This window comes from Gnatocerus cornutus, chromosome 7, assembly GCF_029298725.1.
Source record: "Gnatocerus cornutus isolate USDA-ARS CGAHR chromosome 7, icGnaCorn1.1, whole genome shotgun sequence".
In the NCBI taxonomy this organism is placed as follows: Eukaryota; Metazoa; Arthropoda; class Insecta; order Coleoptera; family Tenebrionidae; genus Gnatocerus; species Gnatocerus cornutus.
The window spans coordinates 4,154,506-4,174,152 of record NC_142239.1 but is presented as its reverse complement, the minus strand read 5'-3'; positions in this window follow the sequence as shown (position 1 = coordinate 4,174,152).

Here is a 19,647-nt window from a genome sequence, read left to right as displayed (position 1 = left end):
ACGACTGAATTGCAAGAAAACAGCAGAATTCTGCACGAAATCATCAAAATTCTTACAGAAAACCGCATATTTCGATGCAAAACGACGATTTCTCGCCGATTTTCGTTGTTTTCTGGCCTGAATTCGCAAAGAAGAGCACGAAATCTACAAAATCATAACTTTTTACCAAGATTCAACGCTGAATTGCAAGAAAACAGCAGAATTCTGCACGGAATCCAAAAATTTTTTACAGAAAACCGTATATTTCGATGCAAAACGGCGATTCCTCGCCGATTTTCGTTGTTTTCTGGCTTTAATTCGCAAAGAAGAGCACAAAATCTACAAAATCATGACTTTTTACCAAGATTCAACGGCTGAATTGCAAGAAAACAGCAGAATTCTGCACGAAATCATCAAAATTCTTACAGAAAACCGCATATTTCGATGCAAAACGACGATTTCTCGCCGATTTTCGTTGTTTTCTGGCTTGAATTCGCAAAGAAGAGCACGAAATCTACAAAATCATGACTTTTTACCAAGATTCAACGGCTGAATTGCAAGAAAACAGCAGAATTCTGCACGAAATCATCAAAATTCTTAGAGAAAACCGCATATTTCGATGCAAAACGACGATTTCTCGCCGATTTTCGTTGTTTTCTGGCTTGAATTCGCAAAGAAGAGCACGAAATCTACAAAATCATCACTTTTTACCAAGATTCAACGGCTGAATTGCAAGAAAACAGCAGAATTCTGCACGAAATCATCAAAATTCTTAGAGAAAACCGCATATTTCGATGCAGAACGACGATTTCTCGCCGATTTTCTTTGTTTTCTGGCTTGAATTCGCAAAGAAGAGCACGAAATCTACAAAATCATAACTTTTTACCAAGATTCAACGCTGAATTGCAAGAAAACAGCAGAATTCTGCACGAAATCCTAAAAATTTTTACAGAAAACCGCATATTTCGATGCAAAACGGCGATTCCTCGCCGATTTTCGTTGTTTTCTGGCTTTAATTCGCAAAGAAGAGCACGAAATCTACAAAACCATCACATTTTACCAAGATTCAACGGCTGAATTGCAAGAAAACAGCAGAATTCTGCACGAAATCATCAAAATTCTTACAGAAAACCGCATATTTCGATGCAAAACGACGATTTCTCGCCGATTTTCGTTGTTTTCTGGCTTGAATTCGCAAAGAAGAGCACGAAATCTACAAAATCATGACTTTTTACCAAGATTCAACGGCTGAATTGCAAGAAAACAGCAGAATTCTGCACGAAATCATCAAAATTTTTAGAGAAAACTGCATATTTCGATGCAAAACAACGATTTCTCGCCGATTTTCGTTGTTTTCTATCTTGAATTCGACACGAAGAACACGAAATCTACAAAATCATGACTTTTTACCTAGATTCAACGACTGAATTGCAAGAAAACAGCAGAATTCTGCACGAAATCATCATAATTCTTACAGAAAACCTCATATTTCGATGCAAAACGACGATTTCTCGCCGATTTTCGTTGTTTTCTGGCTTGAATTCGCAAAGAAGAGCACGAAATCTACAAAATCATAACTTTTTACCAAGATTCAACGCTGAATTGCAAGAAAACAGCAGAATTCTGCACGAAATCCTAAAAATTTTTACAGAAAACCGCATATTTCGATGCAAAACGGCGATTCCTCGCCGATTTTCGTTGTTTTCTGGCTTTAATTCGCAAAGAAGAGCACAAAATCTACAAAATCATGACTTTTTACCAAGATTCAACGGCTGAATTGCAAGAAAACAGCAGAATTCTGCACGAAATCATCAAAATTCTTAGAGAAAACCGCATATTTCGATAGAAAACGACGATTTCTCGCCGATTTTCGTTGTTTTCTGGCATGAATTCGCAAAGAAGAGCACGAAATCTACAAAATCATCACATTTTACCAAGATTCAACGGCTGAATTGCAAGAAAACAGCAGAATTCTGCACGAAATCATCAAAATTCTTACAGAAAACCGCATATTTCGATGCAAAACGACGATTTCTCGCCGATTTTCGTTGTTTTCTGGCTTGAATTCGCACAGAAGAGCACGAAATCTACAAAATCATGACTTTTTACCAAGATTCAACGGCTGAATTGCAAGAAAACAGCAGAATTCTGCACGAAATCATCAAAATTTTTAGAGAAAACTGCATATTTCGATGCAAAACAACGATTTCTCGCCGATTTTCGTTGTTTTCTATCTTGAATTCGCCAAGAAGAACACGAAATCTACAAAATCATGACTTTTTACCTAGATTCAACGACTGAATTGCAAGAAAACAGCAGAATTCTGCACGAAATCATCAAAATTCTTAGAGAAAACCGCATATTTCGATGCAAAACGACGATTTCTCGCCGATTTTCGTTGTTTTCTGGCTTGAATTCGCAAAGAAGAGCACGAAATCTACAAAATCATCACTTTTTACCAAGATTCAACGGCTGAATTGCAAGAAAACAGCAGAATTCTGCACGAAATCATCAAAATTCTTAGAGAAAACCGCATATTTCGATGCAGAACGACGATTTCTCGCCGATTTTCGTTGTTTTCTGGCTTGAATTCGCAAAGAAGAGCACGAAATCTACAAAATCATAACTTTTTACCAAGATTCAACGCTGAATTGCAAGAAAACAGCAGAATTCTGCACGAAATCCTAAAAATTTTTACAGAAAACCGCATATTTCGATGCAAAACGGCGATTCCTCGCCGATTTTCGTTGTTTTCTGGCTTTAATTCGCAAAGAAGAGCACGAAATCTACAAAACCATCACATTTTACCAAGATTCAACGGCTGAATTGCAAGAAAACAGCAGAATTCTGCACGAAATCATCAAAATTCTTACAGAAAACCGCATATTTCGATGCAAAACGACGATTTCTCGCCGATTTTCGTTGTTTTCTGGCTTGAATTCGCAAAGAAGAGCACGAAATCTACAAAATCATGACTTTTTACCAAGATTCAACGGCTGAATTGCAAGAAAACAGCAGAATTCTGCACGAAATCATCAAAATTTTTAGAGAAAACTGCATATTTCGATGCAAAACAACGATTTCTCGCCGATTTTCGTTGTTTTCTATCTTGAATTCGACAAGAAGAACACGAAATCTACAAAATCATGACTTTTTACCTAGATTCAACGACTGAATTGCAAGAAAACAGCAGAATTCTGCACGAAATCATCAAAATTCTTACAGAAAACCGCATATTTCGATGCAAAACGACGATTTCTCGCCGATTTTCGTTGTTTTCTGGCTTGAATTCGCAAAGAAGAGCACGAAATCTACAAAATCATAACTTTTTACCAAGATTCAACGCTGAATTGCAAGAAAACAGCAGAATTCTGCACGAAATCCTAAAAATTTTTACAGAAAACCGCATATTTCGATGCAAAACGGCGATTCCTCGCCGATTTTCGTTGTTTTCTGGCTTTAATTCGCAAAGAAGAGCACAAAATCTACAAAATCATGACTTTTTACCAAGATTCAACGGCTGAATTGCAAGAAAACAGCAGAATTCTGCACGAAATCATCAAAATTCTTAGAGAAAACCGCATATTTCGATAGAAAACGACGATTTCTCGCCGATTTTCGTTGTTTTCTGGCATGAATTCGCAAAGAAGAGCACGAAATCTACAAAATCATCACATTTTACCAAGATTCAACGGCTGAATTGCAAGAAAACAGCAGAATTCTGCACGAAATCATCAAAATTCTTACAGAAAACCGCATATTTCGATGCAAAACGACGATTTCTCGCCGATTTTCGTTGTTTTCTGGCTTGAATTCGCACAGAAGAGCACGAAATCTACAAAATCATGACTTTTTACCAAGATTCAACGGCTGAATTGCAAGAAAACAGCAGAATTCTGCACGAAATCATCAAAATTTTTAGAGAAAACTGCATATTTCGATGCAAAACAACGATTTCTCGCCGATTTTCGTTGTTTTCTATCTTGAATTCGCCAAGAAGAACACGAAATCTACAAAATCATGACTTTTTACCTAGATGCAACGACTGAATTGCAAGAAAACAGCAGAATTCTGCACGAAATCATCAAAATTCTTACAGAAAACCGCATATTTCGATGCAAAACGACGATTTCTCGCCGATTTTCGTTGTTTTCTGGCTTGAATTCGCAAAGAAGAGCACGAAATCTACAAAATCATGACTTTTTACCAAGATTCAACGGCTGAATTGCAAGAAAACAGCAGAATTCTGCACGAAATCATCAAAATTCTTACAGAAAACCGCATATTTCGATGCAAAACGACGATTTCTGGCCGATTTTCGTTGTTTTCTGGCATGAATTCGCAAAGAAGAGCACGAAATCTACAAAATCATGACTTTTTACCAAGATTCAACGGCTGAATTGCAAGAAAACAGCAGAATTCTGCACGAAATCATCAAAATTCTTAGAGATAACCGCATATTTCGATGCAAAACGACGATTTCTCGCTGATTTTCGTTGTTTTCTATCTTGAATTCGCAAAGAAGAGCACGAAATCTACAAAATCATGACTTTTTACCAAGATTCAACAGCTGAATTGCAAGAAAACAGCAGAATTCTGCACGAAATCGTCAAAATTCTTAGAGAAAACCGCATAATTCGAAGCAAAACGACGATTTCTCGCCGATTTTCGTTGTTTTCTGGCTTGAATTCGCAAAGAAGAGCACGAAATCTACAAAATCATCACTTTTTACCAAGATTCAACTGCTGAATTGCAAGAAAACAGCAGAATTCTGCACGAAATCATCAAAATTCTTACAGAAAACCGCATATTTCGATGCAAAACGACGATTTCTCGCCGATTTTCGTTGTTTTCTATCTTGAATTCGCAAAGAAGAGCACGAAATCTACAAAATCATGACTTTTTACCAAGATTCAACAGCTGAATTGCAAGAAAACAGCAGAATTCTGCACGAAATCGTCAAAATTCTTAGAGAAAACCGCATAATTCGAAGCAAAACGACGATTTCTTGCCGATTTTCGTTGTTTTCTGGCTTGAATTCGCAAAGAAGAGCACGAAATCTACAAAATCATCACTTTTTACCAAGATTCAACAGCTGAATTGCAAGAAAACAGCAGAATTCTGCACGAAATCATCAAAATTCTTACAGAAAACCGCATATTTCGATGCAAAACGACGATTTCTCGCCGATTTTCGTTGTTTTCTGGCTTGAATTCGCAAAGAAGAGCACGAAATCTACAAAATCATGACTTTTTACCAAGATTCAACGGCTGAATTGCAAGAAAACAGCAGAATTCTGCACAAAATCATCAAAATTCTTACAGAAAACCGCATATTTCGATGCAAAACGACGATTTCTCGCCGATTTTCGTTGTTTTCTGGCTTGAATTCGCAAAGAAGAGCACGAAGTCTACAAAATCATCACTTTTTACCAAGATTCAACGGCTGAATTGCAAGAAAACAGCAGAATTCTGCACGAAATCATCAAAATTCTTACAGAAAACCGCATATTTCGATGCAAAACGGCGATTCCTCGCCGATTTTCGTTGTTTTCTGGCTTGAATTCGCAAAGAAGAGCACGAAATCTACAAAATCATCACTTTTTACCAAGATTCAACAGCTGAATTGCAAGAAAACAGCAGAATTCTGCACGAAATCATCAAAATTCTTACAGAAAAACGCATATTTCGATGCAAAACGACGATTTCTCGCCGATTTTCGTTGTTTTCTGGCTTGAATTCGCAAAGAAGAGCACGAAATCTACAAAATCATGACTTTTTACCAAGATTCAACGGCTGAATTGCAAGAAAACAGCAGAATTCTGCACAAAATCATCAAAATTCTTACAGAAAACCGCATATTTCGATGCAAAACGACGATTTCTCGCCGATTTTCGTTGTTTTCTATCTTGAATTCGCAAAGAAGAGCACGAAATCTACAAAATCATGACTTTTTACCAAGATTCAACAGCTGAATTGCAAGAAAACAGCAGAATTCTGCACGAAATCGTCAAAATTCTTAGAGAAAACCGCATAATTCGAAGCAAAACGACGATTTCTTGCCGATTTTCGTTGTTTTCTGGCTTGAATTCGCAAAGAAGAGCACGAAATCTACAAAATCATCACTTTTTACCAAGATTCAACAGCTGAATTGCAAGAAAACAGCAGAATTCTGCACGAAATCATCAAAATTCTTACAGAAAACCGCATATTTCGATGCAAAACGACGATTTCTCGCCGATTTTCGTTGTTTTCTGGCTTGAATTCGCAAAGAAGAGCACGAAATCTACAAAATCATGACTTTTTACCAAGATTCAACGGCTGAATTGCAAGAAAACAGCAGAATTCTGCACAAAATCATCAAAATTCTTACAGAAAACCGCATATTTCGATGCAAAACGACGATTTCTCGCCGATTTTCGTTGTTTTCTGGCTTGAATTCGCAAAGAAGAGCACGAAGTCTACAAAATCATCACTTTTTACCAAGATTCAACGGCTGAATTGCAAGAAAACAGCAGAATTCTGCACGAAATCATCAAAATTCTTACAGAAAACCGCATATTTCGATGCAAAACGGCGATTCCTCGCCGATTTTCGTTGTTTTCTGGCTTGAATTCGCAAAGAAGAGCACGAAATCTACAAAATCATCACTTTTTACCAAGATTCAACAGCTGAATTGCAAGAAAACAGCAGAATTCTGCACGAAATCATCAAAATTCTTACAGAAAAACGCATATTTCGATGCAAAACGACGATTTCTCGCCGATTTTCGTTGTTTTCTGGCTTGAATTCGCAAAGAAGAGCACGAAATCTACAAAATCATGACTTTTTACCAAGATTCAACGGCTGAATTGCAAGAAAACAGCAGAATTCTGCACAAAATCATCAAAATTCTTACAGAAAACCGCATATTTCGATGCAAAACGACGATTTCTCGCCGATTTTCGTTGTTTTCTGGCTTGAATTCGCAAAGAGGAGCACGAAATCTACAAAATCATCACTTTTTACCAAGATTCAACGGCTGAATTGCAAGAAAACAGCAGAATTCTGCACGAAATCATCAAAATTCTTACAGAAAACCGCATATTTCGATGCAAAACGGCGATTCCTCGCCGATTTTCGTTGTTTTCTGGCTTGAATTCGCAAAGAAGAGCACGAAATCTTTAAAATCATGACTTTTTACCAAGATTCAACGGCTGAATTGCAAGAAAACAGCAGAATTCTGCACGAAATCATCAAAATTCTTAGAGAAAACCGCATATTTCGATGGAAAACGACGATTTCTCGCCGATTTTCGTTGTTTTCTGGCATGAATTCGCAAAGAAGAGCACGAAATCTACAAAATCATCACATTTTACCAAGATTCAACGGCTGAATTGCAAGAAAACAGCAGAATTCTGCACGAAATCGTCAAAATTCTTACAGAAAACCGCATATTTCGATGCAAAACGACGATTTCTCGCCGATATTCGTTGTTTTCTGGCTTGAATTCGCAAAGAAGAGCACGAAATCTACAAAATCATGACTTTTTACCAAGATTCATCGGCTGAATTGCAAGAAAACAGCAGAATTCTGCACGAAATCATCAAAATTCTTAGAGAAAACTGCATATTTCGATGCAAAACAACGATTTCTCGCCGATTTTCGTTGTTTTTTATCTTGAATTCGCCAAGAAGAACACGAAATCTACAAAATCATGACTTTTTACCTAGATTCAACGGCTGAATTGCAAGAAAACAGCAGAATTCTGCACGAAATCATCAAAATTCTTACAGAAAACCGCATATTTCGATGCAAAACGACGATTTCTCGCCGATTTTCGTTGTTTTCTGGCTTGAATTCGCAAAGAAGAGCACGAAATCTACCAAATCATGACTTTTTACCAAGATTCAACGGCTGAATTGCAAGAAAACAGAAGAATTCTGCACGAAATCGTCAAAATTCTTAGAGAAAACCGCATAATTGGAAGCAAAACGACGATTTCTCGCCGATTTTCGTTGTTTTCTGGCTTGAATTTGCAAAGAAGAGCACGAAATCTACAAAATCATCACTTTTTACCAAGATTCAACGGCTGAATTGCAAGAAAACAGCAGAATTCTGCACGAAATCATCAAAATTCTTACAGAAAACCGCATATTTCGATGCAATACGACGATTTCTCGCGGATTTTCGTAGTTTTCTGGCTTGAATTCGCAAAGAAGAGCACGAAATCTACAAAATCATGACTTTTTACCAAGATTCAAAGGCTGAATTGCAAGAAAACAGCAGAATTCTGCACGAAATCATCAAAATTCTTAGAGATAACCGCATATTTCGATGCAAAACGACGATTTCTCGCTGATTTTCGTTGTTTTCTATCTTGAATTCGCAAAGAAGAGCACGAAATCTACAAAATCATGACTTTTTACCAAGATTCAACGGCTGAATTGCAAGAAAACAGCAGAATTCTGCACGAAATCGTCAAAATTCTTAGAGAAAACCGCATAATTGGAAGCAAAACGACGATTTCTCGCCGATTTTCGTTGTTTTCTGGCTAGAATTTGCAAAGAAGAGCACGAAATCTACAAAATCATCACTTTTTACCAATATTCAACGGCTGAATTGCAAGAAAACAGCAGAATTCTGCACGAAATCATCAAAATTCTTACAGAAAACCGCATTTTTCGATGCAAAACGACGATTTCTCGCCGATTTTCGTTGTTTTCTGGCTTGAATTCGCAAAGAAGAGCACGAAATCTACAAAATCATGACTGTTTACCAAGATTCAACGGCTGAATTGCAAGAAAACAGCAGAATTCTGCACAAAATCATCAAAATTCTTACAGAAAACCGCATATTTCGATGCAATACGACGATTTCTCGGGGATTTTCGTTGTTTTCTGGCTTGAATTCGCAAAGAAGAGCACGAAATCTACAAAATCATGACTTTTTACCAAGATTCAACGGCTGAATTGCAAGAAAACAGCAGAATTCTGCACGAAATCATCAAAATTCTTACAGAAAACCGCATTTTTCGATGCAAAACGACGATTTCTCGCCGATTTTCGTTGTTTTCTGGCTTGAATTCGCAAAGAAGAGCACGAAATCTACAAAATCATGACATTTTACCAAGATTCAACGGCTGAATTGCAAGAAAACAGCAGAATTCTGCACGAAATCATCAAAATTCTTAGAGAAAACCGCATACTTCGATACAAAACGACGATTTCTCGCCGATTTTCGAGGATTTCTGGCTTGAATTCGCAAAGAAGAGCACGAAATCCACAAAATCATGACTTTTTACCAAGATTCAACGGCTGAATTGCAAGAAAACAGCAGAATTCTGCACGAAATCATCAAAATTCTTACAGAAAACCGCATATTTCGATGCAAAACGACGATTTCTCGCCGATTTTCGTTGTTTTCTGGCTTGAATTCGCAAAGAAGAGCACGAAATCTACAAAATCATGACTTTTTATCAAGATTCAACGGCTGAATTGCAAGAAAACAGCAGAATTCTGCACGAAATCATTAAAATTCTTACAGAAAACCGCATATTTCGATGCAAAACAACGATTTCTCGCCGATTTTTGTTGTTTTCTGGCTTGAATTCGCAAAGAAGAGCACGAAATCTACAAAATCATCACTTTTTATCAAGATTCAACGGCTGAATTGCAAGAAAACAGCAGAATTCTGCACGAAATCATTAAAATTCTTACAGAAAACCGCATATTTCGATGCAAAACAACGATTTCTCGCCGATTTTTGTTGTTTTCTGCCTTGAATTCGCAAAGAAGAGCACGAAATCTACAAAATCATCACTTTTTACCAAGATTCTACGGCTGAATTGCAAGAAAACAGCAGAATTCTGAATGAAATCATCAAAATTCTTACAGAAAACCGCATATTTCGATGCAAAACGACGATTTCTCGCCGATTTTCGTTGTTTTCTGGCTTGAATTCGCAAAGAAGAGCACGAAATCTACAAAATCATGACTTTTTACCAAGATTCAACGGCTGAATTGCAAGAAAACAGCAGAATTCTGCACGAAATCATCAAAATTCTTACAGAAAACCGCATATTTCGATGCAAAACGACGATTTCTCGCCGATTTTCGTTGTTTTCTGGCATGAATTCGCAAAGAAGAGCACGAAATCTACAAAATCATGACTTTTTACCAAGATTCAACGGCTGAATTGCAAGCAAACAGCAGAATTCTGCACGAAATCATCAAAATTCTTAGAGAAAACCGCATATTTCGATGCAAAACGACGATTTCTCGCTGATTTTCGTTGTTTTCTATCTTGAATTCGTAAAGAAGAGCACGAAATCTACAAAATCATGACTTTTTACCAAGATTCAACGGCTGAATTGCAAGAAAACAGCAGAATTCTGCACGAAATCATCAAAATTCTTAGAGAAAACCGCATATTTCGATGCAAAATGACCATTTTTCGCCGATTTTCGTTGTTTTCTGGCTTGAATTTGCAAAGAAGAGCACGAAATCTACAAAATCATCACTTTTTACCAAGATTCAACGGCTAAATTGCAAGAAAACAGCAGAATTCTGCACGAAATTATCAAAATTCTTCCAGAAAACTGCATATTTCGATGCAAAACGACGATTTCTCGCCGATTTTCGTTGTTTTCGGGCTTGAATTCGCAAAGAAGAGCACGAAATCTACAAAATCATGACTTTTTACCAAGATTCAACGGCTGAATTGCAAGAAAACAGCAGAATTCTGCACGAAGTCATCAAAATTCTTACAGAAAACCGCATTTTTCGATGCAAAACGACGAATTCTCTCCGATTTTCGTTGTTTTCTGGCTTGAATTCGCAAAGAAGAGCACGAAATCTACAAAATCATGACTTTTTACCAAGATTCAACGGCTGAATTGCAAGAAAACAGCAGAATTCTGCACGAAATCATCAAAATTCTTAGAGAAAACCGCATATTTCGATGCAAAACAACGATTTCTCGCCGATTTTTGTTGTTTTCTGGCTTGAATTCGCAAAGAAGAGCACGAAATCTACAAAATCATCACTTTTTACCAAGATTCTACGGCTGAATTGCAAGAAAACAGCAGAATTCTGCACGAAATCATCAAAATGCTTACAGAAAACCGCATATTTCGATGCAAAACGACGATTTCTCGCCGATTTTCGTTGTTTTCTGGCTTGAATGCGCAAAGAAGAGCACGAAATCTACAAAATCATGACTTTTTACCAAGATTCAACCGCTGAATTGCAAGAAAACAGCAGAATTCTGCACGAAATCAACAAAATTCTTAGAGAAAACTGCATATTTCGATGCAAAACAACGATTTCTCGCCGATTTTCGTTGTTTTCTATCTTGAATTCGCCAAGAAGAACACGAAATCTACAAAATCATGACTTTTTACCTAGATTCAACGGCTGAATTGCAAGAAAACAGCAGAATTCTGCACGAAATCATCAAAATTCTTACAGATAACCGCATATTTCGATGCAAAACAACGATTTCTCGCCGATTCTCGTTGATTTCTCGCTTGAATTCGCAAAGAAGAGCACGAAATCCACAAAATCATGACTTTTTACCAAGATTCAACGGCTGAATTGCAAGAAAACAGCAGAACTCTGCACGAAATCATCAAAATTCTTACAGAAAACCGCATTTTTCGATGCAAAACGACGATTTCTCGCCGATTTTCGTTGTTTTCTGGCATGAATTCGCAAAAAAGAGCACGAAATCTACAAAATCATGACTTTTTACCAAGATTCAACGGCTGAATTGCAAGAAAACAGCAGAATTCTGCACGAAATCATCAAAATTCTTACAGAAAACCGCATATTTCGATGCAAAACGACGATTTCTCGCCGATTTTCGTTGTTTTCTGGCTTGAATTCGCAAAGAAGAGCACGAAATCTACAAAATCATGACTTTTTACCAAGATTCAACGGCTGAATTGCAAGAAAACAGCAGAATTCTGCACGAAATCATCAAAATTCTTACAGAAAACCGCATATTTCGATGCAAAACGACGATTTCTCGCCGATTTTCGTTGTTTTCTGGCATGAATTCGCAAAGAAGAGCACGAAATCTACAAAATCATGACTTTTTACCAAGATTCAACGGCTGAATTGCAAGAAAACAGCAGAATTCTGCACGAAATCATCAAAATTCTTAGAGAAAACCGCATATTTCGATGCAAAACGACGATTTCTCGCTGATTTTCGTTGTATTCTATCTTGAATTCGCAAAGAAGAGCACGAAATCTACAAAATCATGACTTTTTACCAAGATTCAACGGCTGAATTGCAAGAAAACAGCAGAATTCTGCACGAAATCATCAAAATTCTTAGAGAAAACCGCATATTTCGATGCAAAATGACCATTTTTTGCCGATTTTCGTTGTTTTCTGGCTTGAATTTGCAAAGAAGAGCACGAAATCTACAAAATCATCACTTTTTACCAAGATTCAACGGCTAAATTGCAAGAAAACAGCAGAATTCTGCACGAAATTATCAAAATTCTTACAGAAAACTGCATATTTCGATGCAAAACGACGATTTCTCGCCGATTTTCGTTGTTTTCGGGCTTGAATTCGCAAAGAAGAGCACGAAATCTACAAAATCATGACTTTTTACCAAGATTCAACGGCTGAATTGCAAGAAAACAGCAGAATTCTGCACGAAATCATCAAAATTCTTACAGAAAACCGCATTTTTCGATGCAAAACGACGAATTCTCGCCGATTTTCGTTGTTTTCTGGCTTGAATTCGCAAAGAAGAGCACGAAATCTACAAAATCATGACTTTTTACCAAGATTCAACGGCTGAATTGCAAGAAAACAGCAGAATTCTGCACGAAATCATCAAAATTCTTAGAGAAAACCGCATATTTCGATACAAAACGACGATTTCTCGCCGATTTTCGTGGTTTTCTGGCTTGAATTCGCAAAGAAGAGCACGAAATCCACAAAATCATGACTTTTTACCAAGATTCAACGGCTGAATTGCAAGAAAACAGCAGAATTCTGCACGAAATCATCAAAATTCTTACAGAAAACCGCATATTTCGATGCAAAACGACGATTTCTCGCCGATTTTCGTTGTTTTCTGGCTTGAATTCGCAAAGAAGAGCACGAAATATACAAAATCATGACTTTTTACCAAGATTCAACGGCTGGATTGCAAGAAAACAGCAGAATTCTGCACGAAATCATCAAAATTCTTACAGAAAACCGCATATTTCGATGCAAAACAACGATTTCTCGCCGATTTTTGTTGTTTTCTGGCTTGAATTCGCAAAGAAGAGCACGAAATCTACAAAATCATCACTTTTTACCAAGATTCTACGGCTGAATTGCAAGAAAACAGCAGAATTCTGCACGAAATCATCAAAATGCTTACAGAAAACCGCATATTTCGATGCAAAACGACGATTTCTCGCCGATTTTCGTTGTTTTCTGGCTTGAATTCGCAAAGAAGAGCACGAAATCTACAAAATCATGACTTTTTACCAAGATTCAACCGCTGAATTGCAAGAAAACAGCAGAATTCTGCACGAAATCATCAAAATTCTTACAGATAACCGCATATTTCGATGCAAAACAACGATTTCTCGCCGATTTTCGTTGATTTCTCGCTTGAATTCGCAAAGAAGAGCACGAAATCCACAAAATCATGACTTTTTACCAAGATTCAACGGCTGAATTGCAAGAAAACAGCAGAACTCTGCACGAAATCATCAAAATTCTTACAGAAAACCGCATTTTTCGATGCAAAACGACGATTTCTCGCCGATTTTCGTTGTTTTCTGGCATGAATTCGCAAAAAAGAGCACGAAATCTACAAAATCATGACTTTTTACCAAGATTCAACGGCTGAATTGCAAGAAAACAGCAGAATTCTGCACGAAATCATCAAAATTCTTACAGAAAACCGCATATTTCGATGCAAAACGACGTTTTCTCGCCGATTTTCGTTGTTTTCTGGCTTGAATTCGCAAAGAAGAGCACGAAATCTACAAAATCATGACTTTTTACCAAGATTCAACGGCTGAATTGCAAGAAAACAGCAGAATTCTGCACGAAATCATCAAAATTCTTAGAGAAAACTGCATATTTCGATGCAAAACAACGATTTCTCGCCGATTTTCGTTGTTTTCTATCTTGAATTCGCCAAGAAGAACACGAAATCTAAAAAATCATGACTTTTTACCTAGATTCAGCGGCTGAATTGCAAGAAAACAGCAGAATTCTGCACGAAATCATCAAAATTCTTACAGAAAACCGCATATTTCGATGCAAAACGACGATTTCTCGCCGATTTTCGTGGTTTTCTGGCTTGAATTCGCAAAGAAGAGCACGAAATCTACAAAATCATGACTTTTTACCAAGATTCAACGGCTGAATTGCAAGAAAACAGCAGAATTCTGCACGAAATTATCAAAATTCTTACAGAAAACCGCATATTTTGATGCTAAACGACGATTTCTCGCCGATTTTCGTTGTTTTCTGGCATGAATTCGCAAAGAAGAGCACGAAATCTACAAAATCATGACTTTTTACCAAGATTCAACGGCTGAATTGCAAGAAAACAGCAGAATTCTGCACGAAATCATCAAAATTCTTAGAGAAAATCGCATATTTCGATGCAAAACGACGATTTCTCGCCGATTTTCGTGGTTTTCTGGCTTGAATTCGCAAAGAAGAGCACGAAATCCACAAAATCATGACTTTTACCAAGATTCAACGGCTGAATTGCAAGAAAACAGCAGAATTCTGCACGAAATCATCAAAATTCTTACAGAAAACCGCATATTTCGATGCAAAACGACGATTTCTCGCCGATTTTCGTTGTTTTCTGGCTTGAATTCGCAAAGAAGAGCACGAAATCTACAAAATCATGACTTTTTACCAAGATTCAACGGCTGAATTGCAAGAAAACAGCAGAATTCTGCACGAAATCATCAAAATTCTTACAGAAAACCTCATATTTCGGTGCAAAACAACGATTTCTCGCCGATTTTTGTTGTTTTCTGGCTTGAATTCGCAAAGAAGAGCACGAAATCTACAAAATCATCACTTTTTACCAAGATTCTACGGCTGAATTGTAAGAAAACAGCAGAATTCTGCACGAAATCATCAAAATTCTTACACAAAACCGCAAATTTCGATGCAAAACGACGATTTCTCGCCGATTTTCGTTGTTTTCTGGCTTGAATTCGCAAAGAAGAGCACGAAATCTACAAAATCATGACTTTTTACCAAGATTCAACGGCTGAATTGCAAGAAAACAGCAGAATTCTGCACGAAATCATCAAAATTCTTAGAGAAAACTGCATATTTCGATGCAAAACAACGATTTCTCGCCGATTTTCGTTGTTTTCTATCTTGAATTCGCCAAGAAGAACACGAAATCTACAAAGTCATGACTTTTTACCTAGATTCAACGGCTGAATTGCAAGAAAACAGCAGAATTCTGCACGAAATCATCAAAATTCTTACAGAAAACCGCATATTTCGATGCAAAACGACGATTTCTCGCCGATTTTCGTTGTTTTCTATCTTGAATTCGCAAAGAAGAGCACGAAATCTACAAAATCATGACTTTTTACCACGATTCAACGGCTGAATTGCAAGAAAACAGCAGAATTCTGCACGAAATTATCAAAATTCTTACAGAAAACCGCATATTTTGATGCAAAACGACGATTTCTCGCCGATTTTCGTTGTTTTCTGGCATGAATTCGCAAAGAAGAGCACGAAATCTACAAAATCATGACTTTTTACCAAGATTCAACGGCTGAATTGCAAGAAAACATCAGAATTCTGCACGAAATCATCAAAATTCTTAGAGGAAATCGCATATTTCGATGCAAAACGAAGATTTCTCGCCGATTTTCGTGGTTTTCTGGCTTGAATTCGCAAAGAAGAGCACGAAATCCACAAAATCATGACTTTTACCAAGATTCAACGGCTGAATTGCATGAAAACAGCAGAATTCTGCACGAAATCATCAAAATTCTTACAGAAAACCGCATATTTCGATGCAAAACGACGATTTCTCGCCGATTTTCGTTGTTTTCTGGCTTGAATTCGCAAAGAAGAGCACGAAATCTACAAAATCATGACTTTATACCAAGATTCAACGGCTGAATTGCAAGAAAACAGCAGAATTCTGCACGAAATCATCAAAATTCTTACAGAAAACCGCATATTTCGATGCAAAACAACGATTTCTCGCCGATTTTTGTTGTTTTCTGGCTTGAATTCGCAAAGAAGAGCACGAAATCTACAAAATCATCACTTTTTACCAAGATTCTACGGCTGAATTGTAAGAAAACAGCAGAATTCTGCACGAAATCATAAAAATTCTCACAGAAAACCACATATTTCGATGCAAAACGACGATTTCTCGCCGATTTTCGTTGTTTTCTGGCTTGAATTCGCAAAGAAGAGCACGAAATCTACAAAATCATGACGTTTTACCAAGATTCAACGGCTGAATTGCAAGAAAACAGCAGAATTCTGCACGAAATCATCAAAATTCTTACAGAAAACCGCATATTTCGATGCAAAACGACGATTTCTCGCCGATTTTCGTTGTTTTCTGGCATGAATTCGCAAAGAAGAGCACGAAATCTACAAAATCATGACTTTTTACCAAGATTCAACGGCTGAATTGCAAGAAAACAGCAGAATTCTGCACGAAATCATCAAAATTCTTAGAGAAAACCGCATATTTCGATGCAAAACGACGATTTCTCGCTGATTTTCGTTGTTTTCTATCTTGAATTCGCAAAGAAGAGCACGAAATCTACAAAATCATGACTTTTTACCAAGATTCAACGGCTGAATTGCAAGAAAACAGCAGAATTCTGCACGAAATCATCAAAATTCTTAGAGAAAACCGCATATTTCGATGCAAAACGACGATTTCTCGCCGATTTTCGTTGTTTTCTGGCTTGAATTTGCAAAGAAGAGCACGAAATCTACAAAATCATGACTTTTTACCAAGATTCAACGGCTGAATTGCAAGAAAACAGCAGAATTCTGCACGAAATCGTCAAAATTCTTACAGAAAACCGCATATTTCGATGCAAAACGACGATTTCTCGCCGATTTTCGTTGTTTTCTGGCATGAATTCGCAAGGAAGAGCACGAAATCTACAAAATCATGACTTTTTTCCAAGATTAAACGGCTGAATTGCAAGAAAACAGCAGAATTCTGCACGAAATCATCAAAATTCTAACAGAAAACCGCATATTTCGAGGCAAAACGACGATTTCTCGCTGATTTTCGTTGTTTTCTGGCTTGAATTCGCAAAGAAGAGCACGAAATCTACAAAATCATGACTTTTTAGCAAGATTCAACGGCTGAATTGCAAGAAAACAGCAGAATTCTGCACGAAATCATCAAAATTCTTACAGAAAACCGCATATTTCGATGCAAAACGACGATTTCTCGCCGATTTTCGTTGTTTTCTGGCATGAATTCGCAAGGAAGAGCACGAAATCTACAAAATCATGACTTTTTACCAAGATTCAACGGCTGAATTGCAAGAAAACAGCAGAATTCTGCACGAAATTATCAAAATTCTTACAGAAAACCGCATATTTCGATGTAAAACGACGATTTCTCGCCGATTTTCGTTGTTTTCTTGCTTGAATTCGCAAAGAAGAACACGAAATCTACAAAATCATGACTTTTTACCAAGATTCAACGGTTGAATTGCAAGAAAACAGCAGAATTCTGCACGAAATCATCAAAATTCTCACAGAAAACCGCATATTTCGATGCAAAACGACGATTTCTCGCCGATTTTCGTTGTTTTCTGGCATGTATTCGCAAAGAAGAGCACGAAATCCACAAAATCATGACTTTTTACCAAGATTCAACAGCTGAATTGCAAGAAAACAGCAGAATTCTGCACGAAATCATCAAAATTCTTACAGAAAACCGCATATTTCGATGCAAAACAACGATTTCTCGCCGATTTTTGTTGTTTTCTGGCTTGAATTCGCAAAGAAGAGCACGAAATCTACAAAACCATCACTTTTTACCAAAATTCTACGGCTGAATTGTAAGAAAACAGCAGAATTCTGCACGAAATCATCAAAATTCTTACACAAAACCGCATATTTCGATGCAAAACGACGATTTCTCGCCGATTTTCGTTGTTTTCTGGCTTGAATTCGCAAAGAAGAGCACGAAATCTACAAAATCATGACTTTTTACCAAGATTCAACGGCTGAATTGCAAGAAAACAGCAGAATTCTGCACGAAATCATCAAAATTCTTAGAGAAAACTGCATATTTCGATGCAAAACAACGATTTCTCGCCGATTTTCGTTGTTTTCTATCTTGAATTCGCCAAGAAGAACACGAAATCTACAAAGTCATGACTTTTTACCTAGATTCAACGGCTGAATTGCAAGAAAACAGCAGAATTCTGCACGAAATCATCAAAATTCTTACAGAAAACCGCATATTTCGATGCAAAACGACGATTTCTCGCCGATTTTCGTTGTTTTCTATCTTGAATTCGCAAAGAAGAGCACGAAATCTACAAAATCATGACTTTTTACCACGATTCAACGGCTGAATTGCAAGAAAACAGCAGAATTCTGCACGAAATTATCAAAATTCTTACAGAAAACCGCATATTTTGATGCAAAACGACGATTTCTCGCCGATTTTCGTTGTTTTCTGGCATGAATTCGCAAAGAAGAGCACGAACTCTACAAAATCATGACTTTTTACCAAGATTCAACGGCTGAATTGCAAGAAAACATCAGAATTCTGCACGAAATCATCAAAATTCTTAGAGAAAATCGCATATTTCGATGCAAAACGAAGATTTCTCGCCGATTTTCGTGGTTTTCTGGCTTGAATTCGCAAAGAAGAGCACGAAATCCACAAAATCATGACTTTTACCAAGATTCAACGGCTGAATTGCAAGAAAACAGCAGAATTCTACACGAAATCATTAAAATTCTTACAGAAAACCGCATATTTCGATGCAAAACGACGATTTCGCGCCGATTTTCGTTGTTTTCTGGCTTGAATTCGCAAAGAAGAGCACGAAATCTACAAAATCATGACTTTATACCAAGATTCAACGGCTGAATTGCAAGAAAACAGCAGAATTCTGCACGAAATCATCAAAATTCTTACAGAAAACCGCATATTTCGATGCAAAACGACGATTTCTCGCCGATTTTCGTTGTTTTCTATCTTGAATTCGCAAAGAAGAGCACGAAATCTACAAAATCATGACTTTTTACCACGATTCAACGGCTGAATTGCAAGAAAACAGCAGAATTCTGCACGAAATTATCAAAATTCTTACAGAAAACCGCATATTTTGATGCAAAACGATGATTTCTCGCCGATTTTCGTTGTTTTCTGGCATGAATTCGCAAAGAAGAGCACGAAATCTACAAAATCATGACTTTTTACCAAGATTCAACGGCTGAATTGCAAGAAAACATCAGAATTCTGCACGAAATCATCAAAATTCTTAGAGGAAATCGCATATTTCGATGCAAAACGAAGATTTCTCGCCGATTTTCGTGGTTTTCTGGCTTGAATTCGCAAAGAAGAGCACGAAATCCACAAAATCATGACTTTTACCAAGATTCAACGGCTGAATTGCAAGAAAACAGCAGAATTCTGCACGAAATCATCAAAATTCTTAC